Genomic DNA, 26,455 nt, shown 5'->3' on the forward strand with positions numbered 1-26,455 from the left:
TTTTGTTTTTCAAGGCAATGGGATTAAGTGACTTCCCTAAACTCACAGCTAGTTAATTATTAAGTGTCTGAGGCTGAATTTGAATTCAGGTCCTTCTGACTCTAAGGCTGGTGCTCTATCCACTGTCACCTAGCTGCCACAGGAGAAAGCTGAATTTGAAGATAAAATATGATGTAATAATGGAGTCAATAGAAAAAAAAGGGGAATGTAATGGGAAAAAGAAAAAGGAGAGGGGGAATAGGCCAAGATATTTCATATAATAAGATTTTTCTTTATTACAATGAGCTATTGCAATGATATGGAAGGGGGGGAAGGCAAGGGGGAATGAGGGAATCTTTGCTCTCACTAGCTCCTTAATTCTTTTTTTTTTTTAGCTTTTTTTTGCAAGGCGAATGGGGTTAAGTGGCTTGCCCAAGGCCACACAGCTAGGTAATTATTAAGTGTCTGAGACCAGATTTGAACCCAGGTACTCCTGACTCCAGGGCCGGTGCTTTATCCACTACTCCACCTAGCCACCCCCAGCTCCTTAATTCTTGAAAAATATGAGTACTGTATTTAATTCTCAAACAATTTGTGCACTTGAGTTCTCATACTTAGCAGGTACTTAAATAGCAGGCCACATCATATTTAGAGTACTTTACTGTATTGGATATTGGAAATTCCATTTGGGCAAGGGCACTGACAAGTTGGAGTATCTCCAGAAGTGGGTAGGTACTGAAAGGATTGGGAACAAATTCACATGAGGATACAATAAAGGAATTTGGGCTATTTAGCATAAGTAAGAGAGATGTATGGGGGCAGCAGGATGACAGTTGACTTCAAGCATTAGATGGGTTGCTGTATAAGAAAAAAAATCAATTCGACTCATTCTTCTTGGCCTCAGAAGCAGTAGGTGGCAGTTATAAAGATGGAAGTTTAGACTTGGATGGAAGACTTCCTCGGGATTGAGTTGGTCCAAAATGGATTAGACTACCTCTGGGAAATCTTTAATCAAAGACTGGACTGTTACCATGAGTGATGTTATAGAAGGAATTCTTTTTCAGGAATGGATTGGATTAAACTTTCCCTGAGGTCCTTGCCATCTCTAAAAGGCCATGATTTAATGAGTAGATAGTTACTGAATGAATCAATGAATGAATAAATCTTGATATTTGGGAAATCCATTTAGCTGCCAGAAAGTTTCTTGGTGAGCCAGAAATCAGGGCAGAGGAATATTGAGGGATATTTGTCCTCCAGGGGAATAGGAGAATATGGTGTGCCATCCCAACTCTGTTCCATAATGTACCTTCCCAATAACTGAAATCCATGTGTCCACCAGATGCAGTATTTCTCTTCCAGAAATGGAGATATTTTCTGGTCCATTTCTTCTGTGAAAATTCTTATTTCTCTAGAACCACCAAGGACTACCACTCTCTCTCTCTCTTTGTATTTGGGATTATTTCACCCTTCTTTATTTCAACATATTTTTCTAACATGTTACAGTTTTTCTGTTTGCATAGGGTTTTTCATGAATTATATCTTAGGATGGCTTCTTCCTGATGACTATATATGGACCTATGTTATTAGAATGACTGTAGAATACCTTATTGGTATGAGAACATCAACTCACATGTCAAGCTAGTATGCTTCTGGGAAAACCTCTCATCCAGAATCTCATCTAGGACATGTGAATCCTTGTTTCACCTCAGCCCCAGAGGCCCTTAATGACCTTGTCCTTTGAATTTGAGGATGTTTCCCAATTTGGAGCCCAGTGTCCCCTGGCAGTCCAAGCTTCTATATTCTATAGTACTTCAGTGGACACTTGCTCTCATGGTTATGGGTAATCTTTCACCAAAGCGCATTGAAGCTTCTTCATACCTTCATATACCATGTGATTCTTGTCTGTGTCTTTCTTTAAATCACACATAGAGGAACCATCCAATATTCTGCAGTCCTTCCACTGGTTCTGTTGACGTTTCATTAGTATCAGAGATCATAGGATCATAGACTGAGAATTGGAAGGGGACTTAGAGATTACCTAAACCAACTATCTATGTAATGCAGTGGATAGACCATAAGATTTGGAGTCAGGAAATCCTGAGTACAAATTCTGTTCCAGACACAGTATGTCTCTGGATAAGTCATTTTATTGCTCTCTGTCTCCATTTCCTCATCTGTAAAATGGGAATAATGATAGCAACCACATTTTATGGTTGATGGATTAATATATAGGTATAAACACAGACAAATATATGTAGATATTTATATATACACATGAAAACATTTTAATAATACAGAAGTTAATATATGTATTTAAAGCCCTTTTCAGACCTTGATGCTTAATCATAATAATTATTATTTATTACATTAATTGTATAGTTATTTGTTATCTATTATTACTTTACAAATATGGAAACTGAAGCTCATAAAGGTGAAAAGATTTGCCAAAGGTCATAGCTACTAAGCAGGAAAGCGAGAATTTGAATCCAGGCTCTTTTATAAACAAATCCAGTGTTTTTTCAACTGTGGATATTACCTCCCTATCATACTTAAATTCCTCTTGAGCTCTACCACAGTCCATCCCCTTTCTCCACCATCTGCCTCCTTGGTGGAGGAAGTCTCCACACACTGCAGTCTCATTACACCTAATGTTCATCTTCCCATTCCCCTTCGAGTTGGCTGCCATTTTGATTCTTCCGAGCTCATGGCTTTCCATGATTTGCAACCATATGCCATCAACGGGTGAATGTTTTAAAGCAGGGATTGCAAGAAAACTTAATGAGGTTTTCTACCAGAGATTTAAAGTAGCTCTGTGACATTCATCAGGTATAATTTGAATCTCAAGTATTTTTCTGGCAGAAGAGGAATAGGTAACAGAGTGAAAATCACCATTGCTCTCTGCCTTGAAAGATTGACGACCATTCCCAGGAACAATGAAGACTGTGGTGTCTTGCGGGGTATGACTTGGGGAGAAAAACTTTTTGTATGTAATGAAAGCCCTACCTAGAACCAGAGCCTTGCTAGAAACAGGGTTGATGTATTTGAGGATTTTTTATTTCTTGTTTAAAATGTATCCATTGAATTAAATTCAGCAAATATTTTCTTAACCATCTTCTTCATCTTGAGTTTTATGCTAGCTGCTGGAGTTACAAGTAAAAAGGGATGCAGTTCTTGAGTTAAAAGAGTTTGCATTCTACTGGAGGAATACTTATATTTAGACTTATAAGTAAATTCAATGTAGATACAAAATTTAAAAAAAGTAATTCGGGAGTGAGAGTGTAAATACACGGAGGCAATATTTTATAGTCCTGCACCATCAGGTCCTCAGCAGGGCTTTCAGGGAGGCCTGGGATTCTGTGAGGTGGATGTGTTCCAGACATGGGAACCATATGATGGAAGTCAGAGATGCTATGTCATGCAATGGGAACAGTTTGACTGTAATGTAGAAGGTGAGTAATAGGAAATGGAAAGGTGACATAGGGAGTAGATTATGTAGGGTTTTCGATTGTGTACTGAGCCTTTTTTTCAAACTTTTTTTTTTATTTTAAGAGCAATAAAGAGCCATTGCAGATTTCTACAGGGGAGGAGGGCTACCTGGTATAGTTAAGATTGTTAGTTTGGCATCTTTGTGGAGGAAGAATTTAAGTGGGGAGATTGAAACCCAATTAAGATATCATTGTGATATCTTTGCAAAGAAGAATGAGGACTTGGCTTAGGAGAGAGGCTCATTATTAAGGACAAGTACCAAAAATTCCATTAGGGATGGCTAGGTGGCTCAGTGAATAGAGCACTGGCCCTGGAATCTGGAGTACCTGAGTTCAAATCTGGCCTCAGACACTTAATAATTACCTAGCTGTGTGGCCCTGGGCAAGCCACTTAACCCCATTTGCCTTGCAAAAATCTAAAAAAAATTCCATTAGTCCAGGGTGTGATGGATCTCACTGTAATCCCTTCTGTAGGGGAGGCTAAATCTGGTGGATGAATTAAGTTCAGGAGTTCTAAGCTACTATTTAGTCTTCAGTTTGACTGAGCAGCCAATCTGGTGTTTGCACCAGATTATCTGAATAGGAGCAGATGGACCCAGTTTGGAAATATAAAATAAGTTAAATCTTCTGTGCTAATCAATGTACTCAAATTCATGAGTGGTTATACTTCTAGTCTGGGCAAAATTGGGAATCCCAGCCTCAAAAACAAACAAATACAAATTGTCTGGAATAAAAGCCTACAAATAAGTTTTGTTGTTGTTCAGCCATGTCCTACTTTTCATGGCCCCTTGATCATAGCGTGGTAGACCTTTCTATCCTCTCGTTTCCATGATATCCTCTGTTGTCCCCTTCTCCTTTTACCTTCAATCTTTCTCCACATCAGAGTGCTTAATAATTGGTGTCCAATAAGTGGTTTGTTTAAATTATCTTGAAACGGGCATCATGCCATGATATGATGGAAAAGACATTTTGGATTTGGAGTTTGAATTCTACATCTGTTCCTGTGCCTGAGGTGACCCTGGACAAATGAATAAACCCTTCCAGGTTCTGGTTTCCTCATTTGGATTTGGATCAGAAAATCTGTAAGGTTTCTTTCAGCTTCAAATTGTTCAAACCTATAAAGTAAAACTGTACACAAAGAATGCCAGGATGTCCTCGACTGAAAATCATCAATTTATTTCAGAATCCAGGACATCCCAGCAAAGTGAAGTACTGCTTTGACCAGAGAATTGATCCTGGGCCATGCCACATTATAGAGGCTGAAAGAGATCATAGAGATTGCTTAGTTCAACACTCTTATTTTACAGTGGGGAAACTAAGACTCACAGATTAAATGAGTTGTCCATAATCAAGCAAGTCTAGATCAATCTGACAGTCAGATCCATCACTCTTGCCCGTTCTGGCCTGGGGTCAAACAGATGAGAACTTGTCTAAGGAAGAGGCTTTTCATTTTTTCCCAAACTCATCTGGACTATTTGTTGATGTGCTCATGATCCTCTGTCCTGTGAGGTGGGAGAAATTCAATTCTCCCTTGTCCCTGCAAAGGCCCCGTTTTCACACATGACTCTTTATTCTAGCACAACATTTCGGCATCCTATTAACTTTCTGCCACATGCTGTTGGCACCAGCTGCTGAACCCTGTGGGGTGGCTGACCCAAAATTGCTGATGAAGGTTCAAAGTAAACAGATTTTCAGCCAATCTGGAATGGTCTATTTCTAAGAGTGCAGAGCCCTCTTAAAATTAATTAACTTATCTGGACAAACTGTCCATCCAGCAGCACTTTTCCAGTAATGAGTCTCAGATCCAAGGGCTTGATCCTCAGAAGGGGCTCTATCTCTGCATTTTTAATTTCATTTTTGCAGGCTTCTGACTTTGAAAATGTATATAAACAAAAACAGACCGAGAAGGCAAAATGAGAGAGCCCACACTCCCCAAAGGCAGACACTTCTCCCCCCCCCCCCCAAAAAAAAGTAGAGCCCTTTTGGATTTAGGAGAGAACCTCCATATTGTGGAGCTAGGGGAGAAGATGATGAGTTGAAAGCATTGTACTAGCCCTGAGGACATTCTAATAAGTAACTCTGGTGCAAGAATTGATTACTGCCTAATGGCAGATAAATGAGGGATGATGTCAGCCGCACATAAAGACCATAGGCCCAACTCCAGAGTCAGAGCCAGGAAGTACAAAAATTAATGCGCTGACAGGACTGGCTTGACAGCTTGGGACTGGCTATCCTGGACTCTTCCTCGAGAATGACCTTCTCTATGTGTCTTCTGAAGGCGGGTTTTTCCATCTTACATAACACTTCATATTTTGCAGAACACATTACTGTCTCCTCACAACGGCCTGACTTTCTAATGAGCTGTAGGCCTTGCTGAGGGTCTTCCTGGGGGCAGGGAGGAAACCTCTGGAGGAGCTGAGAATTCTTGGCCCTCCTAGGGAGCTGGGCTGTTCTCTTGAGCCTACTCACAGGAGAAAGGGGGGGCATTTGGGGTTTGAAGAGGAAGGCATCCAGGAGCCTTACTCTTGGTTGCTATTGAAGCAGAGATATTAGTGACCATAGCATTAATAATTCACATTTATATAGTGCTTTATAGCATTTTCTAAATACTCTTAGTTGCTATTGAAACAGAGATATTAGTGACAATAACATTAATAATTTGTATTTATATAGTGCTTTTTAACATTTTCAAGATACAAAGTATACTTTTTTGTCTCTTTTTCTTTTCTCTGTTTCTGACTGTCTGTTTTTCTTTTTTTCTTTTTCTTCTCTTTCTCTTTGTCTCTATCTCACTGATTCCATCTGTGTTTTATCTCTGTCTCTGTCTGTCTATCTCTTTGTCTTCCTGTCCCTCTCTCTCCCCCACCCTCAGCAACTTTGCAGAGATAGGAGCTGCTATCATAGAAGAAAGAACTGAACTTTAGAGAGTTTAAGCCTCTTGCCCAGGCTCACACCATTAGTAGACACTTTAGGCAGAATTTCAACCTGGATGTTCTTATCTCTATATCTAGGACCCTAGCCACCATGCCCTATTGCCTCAGAGAGGAACCTCAGCTGTCACAGAGCCAGAATGAAGTTTCTAGACTTCTCTAAAGTTGTTCAGCTAACCCTATGCAGTATCCTTGGTATAAGTCATTTTGTGATTCAGTCTCTTAGTCTCAACGAAGATCTCTCTTCCTACTCCCTCTTTCTCAGTGGTGGGATGGCATTATTTTGTCCGTTTTACATATGGGGCAACTGAGATTGCCAAGGGGTGTCCAGGACACAAAAAAGTTTAAATATTCCTGGTCTAATTGAATTGAGTGACTCATTTTTTTTGGCCAGCCTCATGAATGGATAGAATATGCACTGAACTTTATGGTTGATGACTTGAAGAATATTGAGAAGGTGCTGACACCCCTGCCTGAAATACATCACCTGCTACCTAGTATGCCAGGTATCAGGGTACCAGAAATTCTACTATTAGAGATGTGTTCCTTTCAATTTTCTTGGAACTTTTTTTTTTACCCAAGAGTCTCGATTCTCATACCATCTACTTTCTGGGAAGGAAAATATGTAATATGAAAACATTAAATTAGAGATCAGACTTGAGTTCAATTTTTTTTAAAAACAGATAATAACTGTGCAGACAGGGGCAGCTCCTTTAACTTCTCTGAGACTCAGTTTTTAAATCTGTAAAATGAGAATGATGACTTATAGTCTACCATTTATAAGCCTTTGCAAACCTTCCAAGCCTTCCATAAATCTTAAGTATAAGTACCATTATTAATTTTGGCTCTGCTTTTTAACAAGTTGTGTGACCTTTGATAAGTCTTATTACTTGTGTCTCAGTTTCATCAGCTGTAAAATAATTTAATTCAATAAGCATTTGTTAATTGCCTACTATGGGATGGTGACAGACACTCTGTTAAGGGTTAGAGAAGGACCTGTGACTTCAGTAATCTAGGGAATTCCAAGGTGAGAAAAACTCATTTTGCCAATGTAGGTCTGCATTTTGTCTACAATCTATAGCCCTAGTGTGATCTGGAGCTCTGAGAGAGGTTGAGTGGTTGGTCAGTGAACTAGCTAGTGTGGATCACAGGCACAGGTTTTCCTATTCCTAAGGTACTACTTTGGAATGCCATTCTGCTTTGCTGCCTCTCTAACTGCTTCCCATTTTACAGTTGAGGAAATTGAGGCAAACAGAAGGGAAGTGAATTATCCAAGATCACACAGTTAGTTTCTCATCTAAGGCCAAATTTATACTCAGAGTTTCCTGACTCCAGGTCTGGGGTTCTATCCACAGCTCATCTTCCCCTCTAATCTAATTTAGAGTCTAATTAAGAAGCCTTCTTTCTTGCCCACTGGAAAGACTCCAGATTTTAGAATCTTGTGAGCTCCTAACTGATTTATTGCTCATATACAAGTAGAAAAAACCTAAGGAAAAAAGCTACGGTCCAGCACCAGGTTGCCCAGTGAGGGTCCTGTCCTGGGAAACTGTCCTTTTTGAGACTATGTGGTGTTAGGTCCCCTGAGGCAGCCACTAGGCGGCTCCAAAGCCATCCGCATGAGGACAAATTTGATCCATCTCCAACACAGGACTGGAACAGATGATCACTGACAATTTCTAATTGTGAATTCTGGGTTCCAATTTCCTTTTAGAGATTCCCATCAAAGTCTCCACTTTCCAGTTTACCTTGGCTATTACTGAGCCTCACCATGTTGCATATTGTCCATATTTTGAGGAAATTCAGACTTACATTTTGTAAAGAATAATAAAGGGATTTGTATACTGCCAGTTCTACCCATTTTCAAGGAGATACCACTGAGTCATAGAGAGGAGAACTCTTTTCCACCACAACCCAAAGAAAAAAAGTAGACTGGGTAGGCTTTCTCCTGATCACATCATCTGCTTCCCACTTCCCTTTCTTTATTAAAGAGCATTAATTGGGCCTGTTCTTGTACCTACCTGAAGCATCAGTTCCTCTTAACCTTGTAAGGTCTCTCTGAAGACTGGTTTGAGAAAATTTTGTCATTCACATGATTATGAATTAGGCAGACAAGTGCTGAGCCTGCCTGCCTGCTAATTTTGGTTTTTTGAATCACGCCTGTGTTAGCCTGTTCAGTCCTCCAGATTGCTGTTTCCTTCAGGGCCTCCTCTTGTCCCTGGAGTATTTTCTCGTTTCCAAGTGGCTTTTGGTTCCGATTCATTTCTCTACAGGGGCTGTGGAAGAAGACAGGACTCATCATCACTATGAGCTGTGATGAACCCTTTCTCAGCAGGGGATCATCTCCTTGCCATGGTGCCTGAGCCAGCTTTATAATAATTGTCTGGATAAAAAAATAGGACTTTAGGGCCTGTTGGAAATCATCATTGCCATGACTCTCAAAAACACTTAATAAGTATCTTGGTGCTGTTTGGAAGCTGTTCAAAGTGAGAAAAAAGAGGGGGACTGGATTAAATGTTCTCTAGGGGTCCCCTCCCAGCCCTAAATTGATGGGTCTATGAGTTAAACTTCATTCCTACCCTCAAGGATCTTTTGTACCCCAATGACATGCTGTGTCCCAGTCACATACAGAACACCCAGACAGGTGAAGAGGCTTGTAAAAATAGGTAGAAATAAATTCCTGAATTATATACATATGCAGGGGTGGGTTATAGAAGGGGACGACCTCAGAGAGAGTATTGATCTTGGGTCTTCCAGACTCCCAAGTCTGTCAGCACTCTATCCATCACACCATCTTGTGGCATCAGTCCCATCTTACAGGCTTGGAGGGGTATCTTGCTTAAGATCCTATATCTAGAAGGGCAGCTAGGTGGCGCAGTGGATAGAGCACCAGTCCTGGAATCAGGAGTAACTGGGTTCAAATCTTACCTCGGCCACTTAACCCCATTGCCTTGCAAAAAAAAAAAAAAAAACCAACCCTAACAAAAAAGATCCTATACCTGGGACCTAGTCCTGGGACAGTACTAGAGCCCAGGTCTACCTGGATAGTTAGAAATAACTGGATAGTTAGAAATATGTCTCTAAACTCAATTCTTTGAAAGAAAATAAAAGTAGAGATTAAAATTTAAATGTACAATTCTGGGTCGGTTAGGTGGTGCAGTAGATAGAGCACTGGCTCTGGAGTCAGGAGGACCTGAATTCAAATCCGGTGTCAGACACTTAATAATTACCTAGCTGTGTGACCTTGGGCAAGTCACTTAACCCCACTGCCTTGCAAAACTCCCCAACAAAAACCCCCAAATTAAATGTATAATCACCACAGAAAAAAAGAAAATCAAGGAAATTAGTTGTCATGTGTAGACATCTATGAAGTCTATGTCAGAAATGCAATTCAGTGATTTTGGGGGACACCTAATAAGGTCCTGTTATTGATAAAACATTGACTGTGGGGGAATGGTAATTGTGACAAATAGGATGTGCCTAATTCCTGTTCTCTCCTTATATCTGATGGAGGGTAGAAGCTTAGCAAAGGGTAAGGGATCAGATATCTAAAATTTGAATGAATTATTAGTATAAATTTAGAAGCAAAATAACTGGTCAATTTGTTATGCAAAAAACTATCAGGTTATTGGACTATTTGGCCTTCTCTTTGTAACTCTGAATTTCACTTCAAGGAAATTAGTTCCATTTGCTTGGTGGCACAGTAGTTAGAACACTAGTCCAGGAGTCAGGAAGAGTTGCCTCAGATATTTATTAACTTTGGGTGATCCAGGGCAAGTCAAGTAACCCTGCTTGCCTCAGTTTCCCCATCTGTAAAATGAACTGGAGAAGGAAATGGCAAACCACTTCAGTATCAGGCATGATTTAACAACAACATAGGCCAGATACTATGTTGACCCCAAGAATACAAATATAATTAGAGAAATAGCCCCCCCCAAGAGGACATTATTTTCTGAAGAAGGAAACAATTTTTTTTAAAATACAGTGTTTCAAAAATCTTAGTGTAGTTAAAAGTTTTAACAGATTTATATTTCTCTAAGATTTTTTTATATATTTAAGATTTCACCAAGATAACTGTGTGAGTATAAATATGTATTAGTGGGCAGATCTATGCATTTATACATACTATGTATATATAGGCACATGCAAGCATATGTACACATAAAGTAGTTACATATAAAGGGTTCTGGGAGGGAAGGCACTAGCAGTTGGGGGATGAGAAGATGGAGAAGATGGTGCAGCTTAAAGGAAAAGAGGATTTTCATTACCAGAAAGGCATTAAAAAACTGAAGGAAAAACATCCCTGGCCACTTCATAGATTCCATCCAAATCAACCACAGACACAGGGAGAAAATGAGAATGAAGAATGAATGGATATTACATAGATTAGGACACATAGATTATTGAGTTAGTTGGGGGAATATCTTGGGCAGATATATGGGGTCTGTGGGCTGGATCTAAAATTGAATGGAAGGAAGAAAGTGGGTTAGATTGCTTTTGGGAAATTCTTCATTTGCCTCCATGAGCCCGAGCTTCTTCTTGCTACAGAAACTTGTTTTTTTCTTTCCAATTTTCTCCTAGTAATGACTGTGAGTCATGGAATATAATTTCAGAAAAATAAAAATTGCAGCTAGCCCGGGGGATTGGAAAAACACAAGGAGAGTTTAAGGAGGCTAAAGTGCACAGTAAAGTTGGGTGAGAAGCCTTTCTCCCCATGTTTAATGAGGGGATTAAGGCTCCCCAAAATTACAATTTACCCAAGGTCACACATACAGTGAAGTCCAAAGTAGAATGATAACATAATTTTACAGGTGGATGGACTGAGGCCCAATGATGTGTAAAAATCTTTCCAAAGTTTCATACATTAAATAACAGTGCTAAGGTTCAAATTAGGCTTCTCTGACTGATTCCAAGACCAGAATTTTGGATTTTGGATATAATCCATTTTATCACAACCTCAGCATTGCACTGGTATCCTTGACAGATTTGAAAAGTTAGAAGAGGGGCAGCTAGGTGGTGCAGTGGATAGAACACTGGCCCTGGAGTTAGGAGGACCTGAGTTCAAATTTGTCCTCAGACACTTAATCAGCTGTGTGACCTTGGGCAAGTTACTCAACCCCATTGCCTTACAAAAACCAAAAAACAAAAAAAGAAAAGGAAAAAAACCCTTAGCACATTGGTCAGAGTTTCTGAGAAGATAAAAAGAAGGACATGGACAAGAAATATACTGAGTGAGAAACATGACCCAATGTGGAGGGTAATGAAGTACAATGGATAGAAAACTGGTTTGGAGTTTAAAGATCTGGATTCAAATCTTGATTGCCATTTATTAGCTATATGACCTTGGGTAAACCACTTATCTTCTCTGGGCCTCAATTTCTTTTGATAAATGGGTGAGTTGGGGCTGGACTAGATAACCTCTCAGACTCCGTTCATCTTTAAATCTGTAATCCTGTGATTGCAAATTACATTGCTGTATAAACTATTCACCCTAATGAGATTATAGACTCATTAAAGTAGCATCATCATCTATTACTGTTAGTATGGAACAATGATTTCCATTTTAAAACCTTTAAATTGTCATTTAAATACATTTACTAGCTTCTGTTTTGATAATTTTAGAGTGTGAAACTTCAAGAGCTAAAGAAAAAAAAGTCTTTGACTGAAAATAGTTGATTCTACTGTTCCACTGTGATTCAGTGAAAATTAATCAGTCTAACTCTTATAGTTAGATACCTGGTGGGAGGAAGGTGCACAGAGCAATGGTGGTTCCAGGAACACTGATTGGAAAAAAGATAATCATGACTTCTCATGCTGGGAAATGTTTATATTCATGATGGGGCTTTGTTTGCTCATAATTTTTTTTTCCTTCTGCTTCTGCTAGGAAAAAAAAATCAGGAACTCCTTCTGTTCAGAGAACTGATTGGGAGGACTGGATAAACACCTTAACATTTTTTTCCTTAAGTTGGAAGGAGCCAAGACCCTCATTCTAGTGAAGATCAAAGGTTGACCAGAAACTGCAAGGACTTAAGACAAGAGTCTTGAGAGGATGTTATAACTCCTGGATAGATTAAGCTTCAGAGCATGTCAACTTCTGTCAAGCCTAATGACAGAATAAGTTAAATTAAGCTATTTATTGATGACAGTTGGAAATTAATGGGAAAGGTACTAAATATGACCAAGGTCATTGTATTTCCTCAGATTTTGTTTCAATTCTATTTAAACATACTGTTTGTGCTAATATTTGACAGTGTTAACTTAACAATTTAAATAAATAGTTTTATTTTTCTAGGGTAAGTGTAACTGAAAGGGAAAACATCTTATTTTCTTTGACGCTCATTCATGTGGTGAAAACCACCTAATGAGGATTTTATCCTGCTGGTAGGCAATGTAATTTAATCATAGAAGAAGGATTGCATGACAGCCTTAAAATATTTAATAATGGAAAATAAAACACTTTCCAAATCAGGTGTTTAATGTCATGAACCCCTTTGTCAGACTAGTGAAAAATCTATGGACTCCTCAATATAATATTTTAAAATTCATACAAGGAAGTGATTATGCTTCAGTCACATCTAATTCTTCTTGGAGTTTTCTTGGCAAAGATACTGGAGTGGTTCACCATTTCCTTCTTTAGCTCATTTTATAGATGAGGGAACTAAGGCAAACAGGGTGTAGTGATTTGTTTAGGATTACACAACCCATACAACATAGGATTAAAAGGAAGTCAATTATGTTGAAATATAGTGATCAAGATATTTAACAAAAAGTAAGGTCATGGATTTTATCCTAAGAACTCCTAAAGTTAGATGGTGACACTCCTAAAAATTAAGATCACAGGATCATAGTTTTAGAACTAAAGGACTTGAGGATATCTAAACCATTTTCCAGATGAAGAACTTAGGTTCAAACATATGAAATGATTTGCCTGACATCCCACAGGTAGCTAGGACTTTGACAAAGGTTCTTCATTGCCACTGTTATCTGAAAAATGAGGGGACTGGTCTGAATGACTTCTGGCAACTCTTCTAGCTAGAAATCCATGTTACCTTTAATCAGAATAGCCACCATATTTTCCAAAAGAATCAAATTCCCAGTCCTTTGTCTTTTGATGGCTATCATAGCACAGAGAGGAATGTTCTGAGATTCAGACTAAGAAGGGAAAAAAAATTGTCAAAGTACTCAAAATGCTCTTGAAAATGAGTACCTGGGCCCACACAAAAGTAATTCAATGTCCAGAATTTTCTCTGTCCTCCCTCCCACATCCTCCTGGATGCAGCCAACTTATAACTTCAAATTCTGAGGCCAATTCAAAGACTCCAAGCTTAGGATGGAGGGATCTGGAATAACATGTTGCTGTTGTCAGACTCCATACCAGAGCCAATGAGGTCAGGGACCTATCTTGTAACTATGGGAACATTTTGGGAGAGATGGTTGTGATAGCTACTGTGAAGGAAGAATTGCCAAAACTTGGTGGTGAACTGAAGAAATTGTTTGTTTTATTCCAAGCTTGTGACAGCAATAAGAAAAATAGACCCAGAGGTGAAAGTTTAGCTTGGGTGATGATTATCTCTTATTTTGAAAATGTCAGTGTGACAGCTGGGGATGAGATATTGTGTAGCCAGGAAATGGGATCATAGGATTTAGAGATGGCTGAGACCTCAAAGACCATCTGGTCCAGCCTCCTCATTTTATGGAGAACACTAAGGACCATGGAGTTTATGTGACCTGTTCAGTGTATAAGCAGTGGATATATATATATATATATATATATATATTTATATGTATTTGGATTGTGTACCCAGGTCTTCTGTTGCACAATTCTAGTGCTATTTACATAGGTTAGTCTTAAAGATTAAGAAATGAAATTATCTGAAAATGTCTGGTGACTGAAGTCATGTGAACATATATGGAAGCATTCTGGGAAGACAGAGGGTATACAGTGCAGAAACTTGGGGGCCCTTGCAAAAAAAATCCAGCAAGGGAAGAAGTAAGTGGTTCAAGATTTATGAGATTATTAAGAGTTGGGTCATTAGTTTAGTCCTGAAAGGGACCTTAGAAGTCAGTCCACATCCCTTATTTTAAGGATAAAGAAACTAAGGTCCAAGAGAGCTTATGTTCTTTTCCCAGGAAGTAGTTGGAAAAACTGGAATTGAGAAACCAGGTTCTTAGATCTCAAATCTAGTGCTTTATCCACTGTACCAGGCTACAAGAGGTTAAATAACTTTCTCCTGGTCATATATAACTATTGGGTTAAGGGCAAAACTTGACCCAGATCTCCCTCATCTCAAAACCAGCCCTCTTCATTGTACCCACTTTCCTCTTCACCCAACAACTCTAATGTAAATGGAAAAGAAAATTGAACAACCTCAAAACTCTGATTAATTATAATGATTAATACTGGCTATAAAGATGGAGAAAATGCCACCTTTCTCCTCTTGATAGAGGTCTTTGTGTGTGTGTGTGTGTGTGTGTGTGTGTGTGTGTGTGTGTGTTTGTGTACATGTAACTACAGAGATGGAATGTTGCATGCTATCAGATACGGGGCGGGGCTCTGCTTTCTGATTTTGTCCTATTCTTTTTGATTTCATAACAGAAAACTCAATTGGGAGGTGGGGAGGGAGATTACAGAAGGTCTTAATGTCAGTTGGTCAATCAACAGACATTTATTGAGCTCTTGATGTGCTAGCTTTGGGGATCCAAAGGAAAAAATTCAAATATAAGTGCACATAACTTTTAAAGTGTGTATACCAACAAAGAAAACAAACCATGTGTACACAAAACAGTGTATGTTTATATGGGCCAGTTGACAGATATTACAGATCAAGGGTCTAGACTTGAAAGGAATTTTCAAGGTCATCTAATTGAAAGCCTTCATTTTACAGATGAGGACTCAAGGATCATATCAATTCAGTGATTCTTACAAGGTCTCACACCTAGTAAAAGACAATATTTGAACCCAGCTCTTCTGACCGTTTTGCCACTTGTTCCATGCTCCTATTTCTTTGTCAGTCACTTCGTGTGATAATTGCATTTTGAATTACTCAACCAGATGATTACACGTATCTTTTATTCTCAAGGATGCCTGCCTCTCATAATCCCAGCATCTTGACCAGTTGCTCAGAGGATAACATGATAGCAGAAATTCTGCATCCCAAGGCTTCCATATCACCTGAGAATTTGACAGCAGATTCCTTCTTCTCTAAGCCTTATCTAGGTCCACCTTCACCTTCTGAAAGTGCAAGGATAGGGAAGATTTCAATTTATCTAAACTTTATATCTCCCTACCTAGTCCAGTGAGGTGCACAGAATGGATGATTAATGACTGTTTGGTGAATGAAGGAACTTGGTTCTATGAGTGGGGAGGAATGGAGAAGAATATAAACTAAGAGGAGGAGGGAAGAAATATAAACTAAGAGTATGTTGCATACATTTCAGAATTTTCTCTGAAGAGAAGGAAAATAATGGGTGAGTTGAGTGGGAAATGGGAAGAACCCCCTTCTGCCCTTTATAGGTTAGGAAAGACCCTGGGTATTTTTACACAGATGAAAGGAATACTCATTAGAGGCTGAGAAGCTGATGGTGTGCCTGGGCACAAAATAAGCAATGAGGAGATAACTTGCTGATTTTGGGGTTGTTTTGTTTGGTGCAAAGAAAAGAGGGATGAATTTGGCAGTCAGGAGATCTGGGGTCAATAGCTTGGCTCTGTTGCTGTGGAATTTTAAGCAACTCTCTCTGGGCCTCAGTTTTCCTTATCTCTAATATGAAGGGGCTGGACAGGATGACCTTGTGAAGTCCACTCCAGTTCTCAATCTGTGATCTGTTCCATATTAGCCAGACTCTGAACTTGTAATTGATGATGTTACAGAGGGAAAGGAAAAGCTATGGGAATGACATCTAGCAGGTGAAAGGATAAAACCATCTCTTAGCCTGAAACTTCTGGGAAATATAGGAGGGTGAAAAGAGGTTGTTAAGATTAAGATTTGCCAATCTGGGGAATCCTGCCTCCTCGGTTTAAAGGGGAGGTTAGAAGCAAAGCTGGGTTGGGAGGTGGGACATGGGTTTGCATATATAATTGGGGGCCTGGAGGCTTAGGAACAAGGCGAAGAAGGGTCTGATGGTGAAGGCAAGTCTTCCCCAGATGGAGCAGGATCCAAGGAGTTGGGGGGCATGACTAGGAATGCAGAGAGGATACAAGTGCAGCCTGGTTTTCAAAGTCCTTCATAATCTGGCTCGTACTTCCTTTTATGCTCCCATTTCATATTTCTGTCTTCCATTCATTCACTGTCATTTTTGTCAGAGTATCCTAGTCGCCCATAAACAGCCTCCATACCTTGGCCCAAGGAAATCTTATCTTCCTTATCCAAAGTGCACTTCTTCCATGACTGAACTGAATTCATTAAATGTTAAAGGGTAAGGGTCAGGAATCAGTATTGAGAACATTGTGTTGAAAGAATTGGGTCATAGGAGACCCAGGACATAAAATATACTCAGGAGATGAATGTGATGTCTGCTATGGCATGAATAATGTGTTGAGGTGGTACAGGTGGGACTGGGAATTGTGGTGGGTCAGAAAGGGTAATGAATATTGAAGAGAAGATTGAAGAAGTAGATGGATACTGAAGGTAACTTGCTGTCAAAGGACAAACGGGAAATATCTTGGAAGAGAATGTGTAAATAGCTTTATGGTTGAATAAAATGCTTGTAATCCCTTTGCTTCTTACAGAAAAAATAAACAAAGGAGACAGAAAGACTCACAAAATTATAGATTTTTAGAATTGAAAGAGATCTCGTGTTTATTTAATCTGTGTACAAGTTGTGTTCCCTTTAAAATGTGAGCTCCAGGGGTGGCTAGGTTGCACAGTGGATAGAGCACTGGCCCTGGAATCAGGAGGTACCTGAGTTCAAATCCGGCCTCAGATACTTAATAATTACCTTACTGTGTGGCCTTGGGCAAACCACTTAAACCCATTGCTTGAAAAAAAAACTAAAATGTAAGCTCCCTGCTTATAAAGGTAATATCACTGAATACCTCTAGTTTCTTTTGTTGAATCACTATCAAGCATTTTTGAAAGTTCAATTTGCTTCAATTTGAATCTGCCTATTAGTCCTAAAAATATTTGACAGTAGTCATTATGTCTTTCCTTAAAATTTCCTCTTTTCTGGGCCAGTTATTCACAGGTTCCTTGGGTAATCTAATTTTTAGATCCTTTCTAATCAAACTTGGAAGGAAGCTTTCCTGGTCATCTCCCAACCCAGTACTTTGCCTTGGAGAGTAACTTCTTTTTATACAGTATTTATTTTATACAGTATTTAATTAATTAATTAATTAATTTAAATACAGTATTTTATAAATACTGTATTTATTTCATATTTGAGAACATGAAATATGAAATAAATATTTTATGAAATAAATATTTTATGAAATAAATATTTTATAAAGACATAGTAATTTATCTATCTATCTATCTATCTATCTACTTCTTTATTTATTTACTTATTTATTTGCAAGGCAATGGGGTTAAGTGGTTTGCCCAAGGCCACACAGCTAAGTAATTATTAAGTATCTGAGGTCAAATTTGAACTCAAGTATTCCTGATTCCAGGGCCAGTGCTCTATCCACTGCATAGCACATTGTAATTTACATATTGTCTCCTTCATTACAGTCTGAACTTCTTTTAAAAAAAATTTTAAAATTTATTTAAGGCAATGGGGTTAAGTGACTTGCCCAAGGTCATACAGTTAGGCCATTATTAAGTGTCTGAGGTTGAATTTGAACTCAGGTCCTCCTGACTCCAGGGCTGGTGCTCTATCCACTACCTCCAATCTGAACTTGAGGGCAGAGGACTGTCTATTATCCTTCTTTGCACCCCCAGAATTACTGGCACATAATTGGTTGGTCTGTTAATTCTTGTCCTTCCTTGTTGAAGACCAAAATGACATCACCATATTTGAGACAAATTACAATGTGTCTGATGAGGCTGATCAGATCAACATGAACTTGGGATGCTCTACCACAGTTCAGGCACAAATGAACACCTGTGATGGGGACTCTGAATTTACGTACGCCACGTTTCCTTTGAGTTGCTTTAATCCTGCCTTGCTCATAGAGTGCAGCACCCTCGTTGATGAAGGTACATCATGCTGGCCAGTGCTGTGCCAGTGACTCCTATGCTGTACAATCAATTCTAAAGTTCTTAAGAGAGGTTTCTTTAGGGTGTCCTGATATCACTTCTTGTGAGTCCCATGTGAGCATTTGCCCTGTGTGGGTTCTCTAGCACACAATATGCACTAAATAAAGACTTGTTGACTATCTAGAATATAGAGCTGCATGCATACATGTATATACACATATCTACACACACAAACATTAGATAACATATACACAGACATACAACTCATGTTCATTCACTACATACATGCACATAAATATATATAGAAGACACATGTGCATATATGCATGTGGATAAACACAATATATATATATATATATATATATATATATATACTTAGGGATAGGTAGATAGATATATAGATATATGTACAGTCATTCTCCAATATTTGCACATCTAACTATCGTGACTGCAAATATTTGTAACTGCAATTTGTGACTGCAAATATTTAAGTTTTTAGCTTCATAGTGGCAACCGCATACATCTGCATCTATGAACAGTAGAGAAAAACGTGAGAGACTCAATGCATGCAAATTTATGGAATGGCTTGTATCCTACTCAGTGCTTCCCTAGTCTTGTTCACCTTAACCATTTGTAGAGTAAAACAATCCCCACATATTCGTTGTATATTTTCACTGTTTTTAAAATTCAAGTTTTGTGTGTCAGTTATGTCCCCAAGGCAGAGTGCAAGTACTTTGGGCTCTAAGTCCAAGCATGCAAAGTGGTAGGGAGAAAATAAAGATGTTAGATAAACTTTGTGCTAGAATATCTGCGGTCATTTGCAAATTTGGTGTTAATGAATTGAGATTAGTTATATCTGCAAAAAGGAGGAAAGTATTTTAAGCTGGTTCATCCTTAATAATCTCCAACACCATCCACCAACTGTGAAGGACAGTGTCAGATGTGATGATGTTAAGAACTCATTAATCCCAGATTGTTTTGAGAACAGTAACTAAAATTCCAACAATCTCACCCTTGATTTTCAGAGGGTGACTAAGATAGAAAGGCTCACAATAGTGTCGTCCCATCAGCACAACACCCTCACACTACTATCTAACACAGTGGAAGGTGAGATTCAGGTTAAAAAAATTTTAGTCTTAAGAATTTTATTTACTATACAGTATGGTACTGTAGATTGAATGTATCATGAAAAAGAATATTTTCTGAAGTTGATGGGTTTTGTTTTTTTCCCCTCAGTTGGGAAACTGGCACAAAAGGTCTCAAAATCCTAGAAATTCCTAGTAAGAAAAAAGTGTTTGGATGCTACTAATTTTATTTTGTATTCTACATCTTATGAATCATCTCATACTATTATACTATATTAGGAAAAGCACAAATTATCAAAATTAATGTTTTGTATAAAGAATTGCATGCAGAAAATTGTATTTTCATCAGTCTCTAGAGAGAGATTGCAATTTTTGCTGGTCATGGGATCCTAAACCCCTGTGTTAAAAATATCCATGTTTTTAATTTCCAATCCTTTTCAAGGAATATTATCCATGCCAAAATTGAGGATTGACTATATATATATTATTCATATATAAATATATGAATAAATGAATGTATATATGTAAAACCTTAAAATATAGCTATCACAATTCAGTTCACTTCAATAACTATAGATCCTGACCCATAAGTACTGTCCAGCTCAAAGAGCAGCATTGAGATAGCTTTTTGCCTTATCCTACTGCTTCAAGTGGCCATTTAGCGGCTACTTGGTCTACTCAGCAGGATATTTCCAATAATGCCTTTAAACACTAAACTCTTTAATTCACCCTAAGGTTTTATTAGTTTTCTGGACAGCAACAACAGTATTGACACATATTATACTTGCGGCCAGTTTATTTGGCCTGGTGTTAATGCACATTAATATATATAGTAAGGTGTCTTTTGTTCTCTTACCATATAATTAAATCTATAGATTTCTAATTTCAGTAACAGACTGCACTATGCTTCTTAAATTTTATCTTGGTTTTTGTTCAGTTTTGAGCATATTTAGCTCACTTTGAAACTTGACATTAATTATCCTTTTTTGTCCTCTCCAAAGTCATGCAGGTATCTTGACACTTTTACCTGCATGACTTTGGGTTGGTCAGTTGCCTCAGTTTCCTCATCAGTAAAATGAGGGATTGGATTTAGTGACTTTCAGGGTCACTTTCAGTTATAGATCTAAGATTCTATGATTCTATCAGAGCCATAATTAGAGTGGGGTGACTGGAGTTCTGTTAAGGGTTCCAAAATTTAGAGGGCTTGATACAAATACATCTAATTAGCAGTAATGATCTATTGGTTGACACAGCTTCCTTTTTTCCTATCCTACACTGGACAACTGTATCCCAGACAGGTATCTCTCTAGTCCTGCTCTCTTGGTGTCATCTCCAAGGCCTTTTTGTCCTTTTTACCCTGGGTGTCTTTGCCCCATGCACAAACGTAGCTAGTAATGTCTGTGCATTCTATTTCTTTATCAGTCTTTAAAAAAAGGGGGCTAGCATAGGTTGAGGATGGAACCCAAGGGCATATCATTAAAGTCCTTCCTCCAGTTTGACAATGAGACATTAATCAGAATTTTTTAGGTATAACTGTTCTGTCAACTGTGACTTTACCTATCAAAAAAGGAAATGAGGTTAGTTTGACATGGCAGGTCTTTGTGAATCCATGATGATGCCTACTCATCATTTACTAAATGTCCACAAATCATCTGTCATAAAAAACATAATGCATTTTTGCTAAGTTTGTTGGTATATGATTTCAAGATTCACCTTTTTTGTTTGTGTTTTTCGAAAATTGAGATATTTGTTTTTCTCCAGTAATCTGATATCTTTTTCATTCTCCCTGATTCCCCAGAGAATGTTCCGAATATCTTCTATTTTTTCTGTGATGTATTTCATTTCGAACTTCTTTCAAGTGGTTAGGTAAAATCCTGCTATCACACATTTACATCACACTGTACCCTCTACTCAGGTTGCAAGCTTCCCTTCACTTTGTCTGACTTTAGTTTTTAATTTGCCTGTTAACATTCTATTATATATAATAATAGAATCTGTCTCTTAGGATTAGTTGTGAAGAACAAATAGTATAATAGTTGTAAAGTACTTAACAAGTTTTTGCCATATAGTGGGTGTTAGATGGTGCAGTGGGTAGAATGCTGGCCCTAAAATCAGGAGGACCTGAGTTCAAATACAATCTCAGACACTGTGTGACTTTTGGCAAATCACTTAACTCTGATTGTCTTGCATCTAGGGCCATCTCCAATTGTCCTCATTCTTGTCTGGTCTCTGAACCCAGATTCTTCCAGAGGGAAGTGTGAGGTTGATGACTTAGTACAGCACCCCTCTCACTTAAATCTAATTCATGAATATATGGCATCATCTCCTAGATGTCATGGGCTTCTTTGACAATGGACAAACATCATCAGATGAATGTTTTTATGAATGTTATAGTTGTTGTGATCTTAAAGTATGACTTCCCCCCCTTCTTCCTCTAAACAAGCTAGCAAAATCCTTTTTGTTGTTTTTATACATTTTTTCATGAGTTTTAGTTCATTTTAAGTTTTAATCCTCAGGATCATATTTATGCAGGCTTACACTTTTACCTTAATTTGTATAATTAACATTTTTCTCCATCACTTTCTGAAGTCTTGGCAATCAACAAAATGATAAATCAAGTTCTAACTTTTAGTGTCTGCTGAATTCCAAGGTATAAATGTTCATACTGAAAATTTAACAATCAGCTTTTGACCAGTTCTAGCCTATATCTATTTCTTCTATCTTCTTTTTGTCTTTTAATATAGATTTTTTGAAATCTGAACTCATCAGAGTGTGTAGCCATACTGATGCTATTTATTATATATTCCCATCCCCACAGTCATTCCTTTTCACTGGGGCTGTTTATCATTGTCTTGTCATACTGTCACTTCACAAGATTTAGAACTGAGAGGGAACTGAGAGGTCCTTATTCTATAGATGAGGAAGTTGAGTCCCAGAGAAGCTAAATGACAGTCCTTAGTCTCATGAGTCCCAAGCAGCAGATCCAAGATTTGATCGTGATTTTCCATCCCAAATCCAGTGTGTTTGGCATTAGCCATCTGTTCCTCTAGAACTTTGAAACCTCTGTGATCCATATTCCCTGTTAGAGTCCCCTAGGATGGAATAGTACCTTTTATTTTTCAAGGATCACTTTTGAAACCTTTTCTAAAATCTGGAAAACATGTCTGGCTTTGCCCAGGATTCCCTTTCTTTGATATTTTGAGTTCCAGGATGTTTCCTCCCAAGGTTTTTGTACCAGTTACGATTGACTAGTTCCTTGTTGGTGTGAATTTAATATGGCAATTAAATATATTGATTCCTTGACCTTCTGAAAGGCAAAATGTTGACTGAGGCAATTCAATTTAATTCAGCAAACATTCATTACATGCCTATGTATGCCAACACTGTATTAGGGGCTAAGGAAACAGAACTTATAATCTAATTGAGTGAAGAACAAGTACACGACTAATTCTAATACCAGGAAAGGTGACATTAAGTCAGAAGAGAGATTCAGACAAAGGACTTTGAGAAAATTGAGGAGATTTCCAGTAAGGATCCTTTCAGCAGAGTCAACACTCCCATCAAATGTCAGTGTAGGTGAAGTCTTTATAAATGCCTTCTCTATTCTTCATATAAGTTTTTTTGCACAAGGAAATGACCGTTCATATTCTTTGTTTGACAGAACAGTTTATATTCTGTCTCCAGAATAATATAATTCTGTTTTTTCCTTTCATTCTCATTCATATGTTCTTGCTCTTGTTTCTATTCTTCGATGCATGGGTTTCTACAAAGAGGTATATGCGTATGTATATGTATAAAAATATACTCACATGTGTATATAAATATATATAGAATTAGTTTCATTTCTCTATTAGATTTGTTTTTTTTGAACAAAATAAACTTCAGTTGATATATGCTGTCACAAATTTTATACCATTAGGTATTAGTGATATGTAGAAATTTTTTTAACTGTCTTGTTTTAAAATTTCAAATTTATTTTTTTACTCGTGCTATACATACCTTGACATATACACATTTGGTGAGGCAGCATGGCATAAGGGATAAAGGTAACCCTAGGATTAGTAAAATCCACTATCAAGTTCTGTCTCTGACACAGACTGATTGGATAAATCACTTTCCTTCTCAGAGCCCATGGAAATGTCTAAGATTATAACTGACAGAACAATTGTTGATCTGTATTAGTCAATGGGGACAGCTAGGTAGCACAGTAGCTAGAGAACTGGACTTGGGATCAGGAAGTCTCATCTTCATGGGTTCAAAAGTGACCTCAGACATTTACTAGCTGTGTGACTGGGCAAGTCACTTAACCCTGGATTGCCTCAGTTTCTTCATCTGTAAAAATAGCTGGAGAAGCAAATGGCAAACCACCCCAGGATCTTTGACAAGAAAACTCCGAATGGGGTCATGAAGAGTCAAACAAGATGAAACAACTCAACAAAAACAATTAAGGGAGTTTCTTCACCAGAAATTCCCCATATCAATTAAAAAAACACCTCTGAACAGAACAAAAATTTGGACATCTGAGGCTAGGAGTACTGATATTCTCAAGCAGTTTTTTTTATTATCTCCTGCTGACAATTACCAGACATATTCTCCACTATGCTTTTATTCTTTCTGGGTCACACATGCTGTCTTCTACAATCACCACTTCTGGGATTCAGTTTCTTTTCTCCCATTCCCTCAGAATTCATCTGAACGTTCTCTCAATCAAATTAGTATGTCTCCAGTGAAGTACATTCTTTCCAACCTTGGACCGTCAGCAGGAGCCTGTCTTTTTAGTATTGTAGGCAGTGATCTAGGAAACCATTTCCTTGCTAATACCCTCCACAGTCAGCCATTCACTTCCTATAACCTCCTTTCTCTTCTAAAGCCAGGACTGTCAACAGGAGGAAGAGATGAAAATACCACCTGTGTCCCCAAGCCCTTCAGTTTCCTACCCAGAACTTCAAAGTCACTAGAGATACATTCCAGATTTTTCCCTAACTCTATCATTTGTTCCCACATGAATCAGCTGAATTCCTTATTTTTTTGGTTGCAAAAATAAGTCCTCAGAAGACAATAACTTTTGGGTACAAAAGGTCCCCTTCTTGATGGGAAGCATCCTAGTTGGGTGGTTCTTTATAGAAGGCTATTTTTTACAGTTCTGTATTGTACATCTGCTTTGAGTGAAATTAAACTGAAGCATAAGATGCAGTCTGCCCTTAATGGGAAAATAATTGTGAAAGAGGCAGATTTGCAAAGTGGCTCCAGTCCTTCTCTGACTCTCATCAATGACCCACAGATGACCTCTATTGAAAGAGTGAAATCGAATCAGTTTGAGGACTACTTCACTATCAAGGCACCTGGAAAATAGTAAGGAAGACCCTATGGAGACAACCATAGGACAGCTGAGGCACAGGAATTGAACACCATCCTCATGTCTTGAATCAGACATGCTGCAGTTCTCAACTAGCACGGGCAGCAGAAGTTTGGAGACATGACGTCAGCAGTACATGTACTCAGACAATGAATTTTCCATGTAGAATAACAGAAGCGATGAAACAACATGTCCTTATGAATTGAGTAAACCATGAAAGTGAGTTGAAGGGAGTTAAGCAACAAGAAACCTAAATATAATGACGAGAGAGAGAGAGAGAGAGAGAGAGAGAGAGAGAGAGAGAGAGAGAGAGAGAGAAGAGGAGAGGAGAGGAGAGGAGAGGAGAGGAGAGGAGAGGAGAGGAGAGGAGAGGAGAGGAGAGGAGAGGAGAGGAGAGGAGAGGAGAGGAGAGGAGAGGAGAGAGAGAGAGAGAGAGAGAGAGAGAGAGAGAGAGAGAGAGAGAGAGAGAGAGAGAGAGAGAGACTAAAATTTTAGGGAGAATATTGGAAATGATCAGAGATATTTGCTAAAAATGATACCGGGTGGGTGAATCTGTTAGATTTCCAATTCTGTTCAGTGGGGCAGAGATTCCCAATGGACTTCCCCTCTGGATTTGTGCTTGTCCCTGTGTTGCTAATTTTTTATCATGGTTTAGATAAAGGCAAAGATGACATGTTAATCAGATTTTCAAATGAGATGACACAAGACTAGGAAGGTTAGCTAACACATTGGATGACAGGAATCCAAAAGCATCTTGATAGGTTACAGCATTGGGCTAAGTCACATACAGTGAAATTCATTAGGGATAAAATGTGAAGTCTTGTGCTTAGGTACCAACAAATAAATGTCCTGAGTACAAAAATAGATTACAGTTCCAAAGAAGATCTAAGGATTTGGGTAGATAACATGCTCAAAAGAAGTTGGCCCCAAATATAAATATACATATATACATATACACACACATATATATGTCTGCCTGTCTATTTGTATGTCTGTCTATAGCTATCTTGAGCTGCATTAAGAGAACCTTAGCTTCCAGGAATATCTTATTTTTTTCACTCTTCCCTTGTTGGGAGTATTAAGTTTACTTCTGGTTGCCAAAGTTTAAGAAGGATGTGAAAAAGCTGGAGAATATTTCATAGTAGACATCCATCTTGAAGGGCCTTGTGTCTATTGTCATATGAAGACCAAATCAGTGACATAGGAAAATTTAGCCTGGAGAAGATGCAGAGGTCAAAATAACTATCATGAAATATTTGGAGATGTTGTAAAGAAGGACTAGACTTGGTCTTTATTTTCGTTTTGGCCTAATAATAATGGGCCAAAGTTGCTGAGAGGGTAGTTTAAGCTTGATATTAGGAAAGATTTTGCTGGCAATTAGAATTGTTCAAGAGTAGAATGGATCACCTTGATAAGTTATTGGTCTTTGTGAAAGGTTAGATGGGAGATTTTGACTGTATATGGTCCTCCAAATTATTTGAACTGACAC

General features: G+C 38.3%; 1 protein-coding gene across 1 annotated transcript in view; it reads left to right on the forward strand.

The window, feature by feature from the left end:
* The window catches only part of HPSE2 (heparanase 2 (inactive)), a 740,263-nt gene that overhangs the window by 52,268 nt on the left and 661,540 nt on the right, over window positions 1–26,455 (forward strand). The window lies entirely within an intron of this gene.

The sequence above is a fragment of the Macrotis lagotis genome, chromosome 4, assembly GCF_037893015.1.
Source record: "Macrotis lagotis isolate mMagLag1 chromosome 4, bilby.v1.9.chrom.fasta, whole genome shotgun sequence".
NCBI classification, from domain to species: Eukaryota; Metazoa; Chordata; class Mammalia; order Peramelemorphia; family Peramelidae; genus Macrotis; species Macrotis lagotis.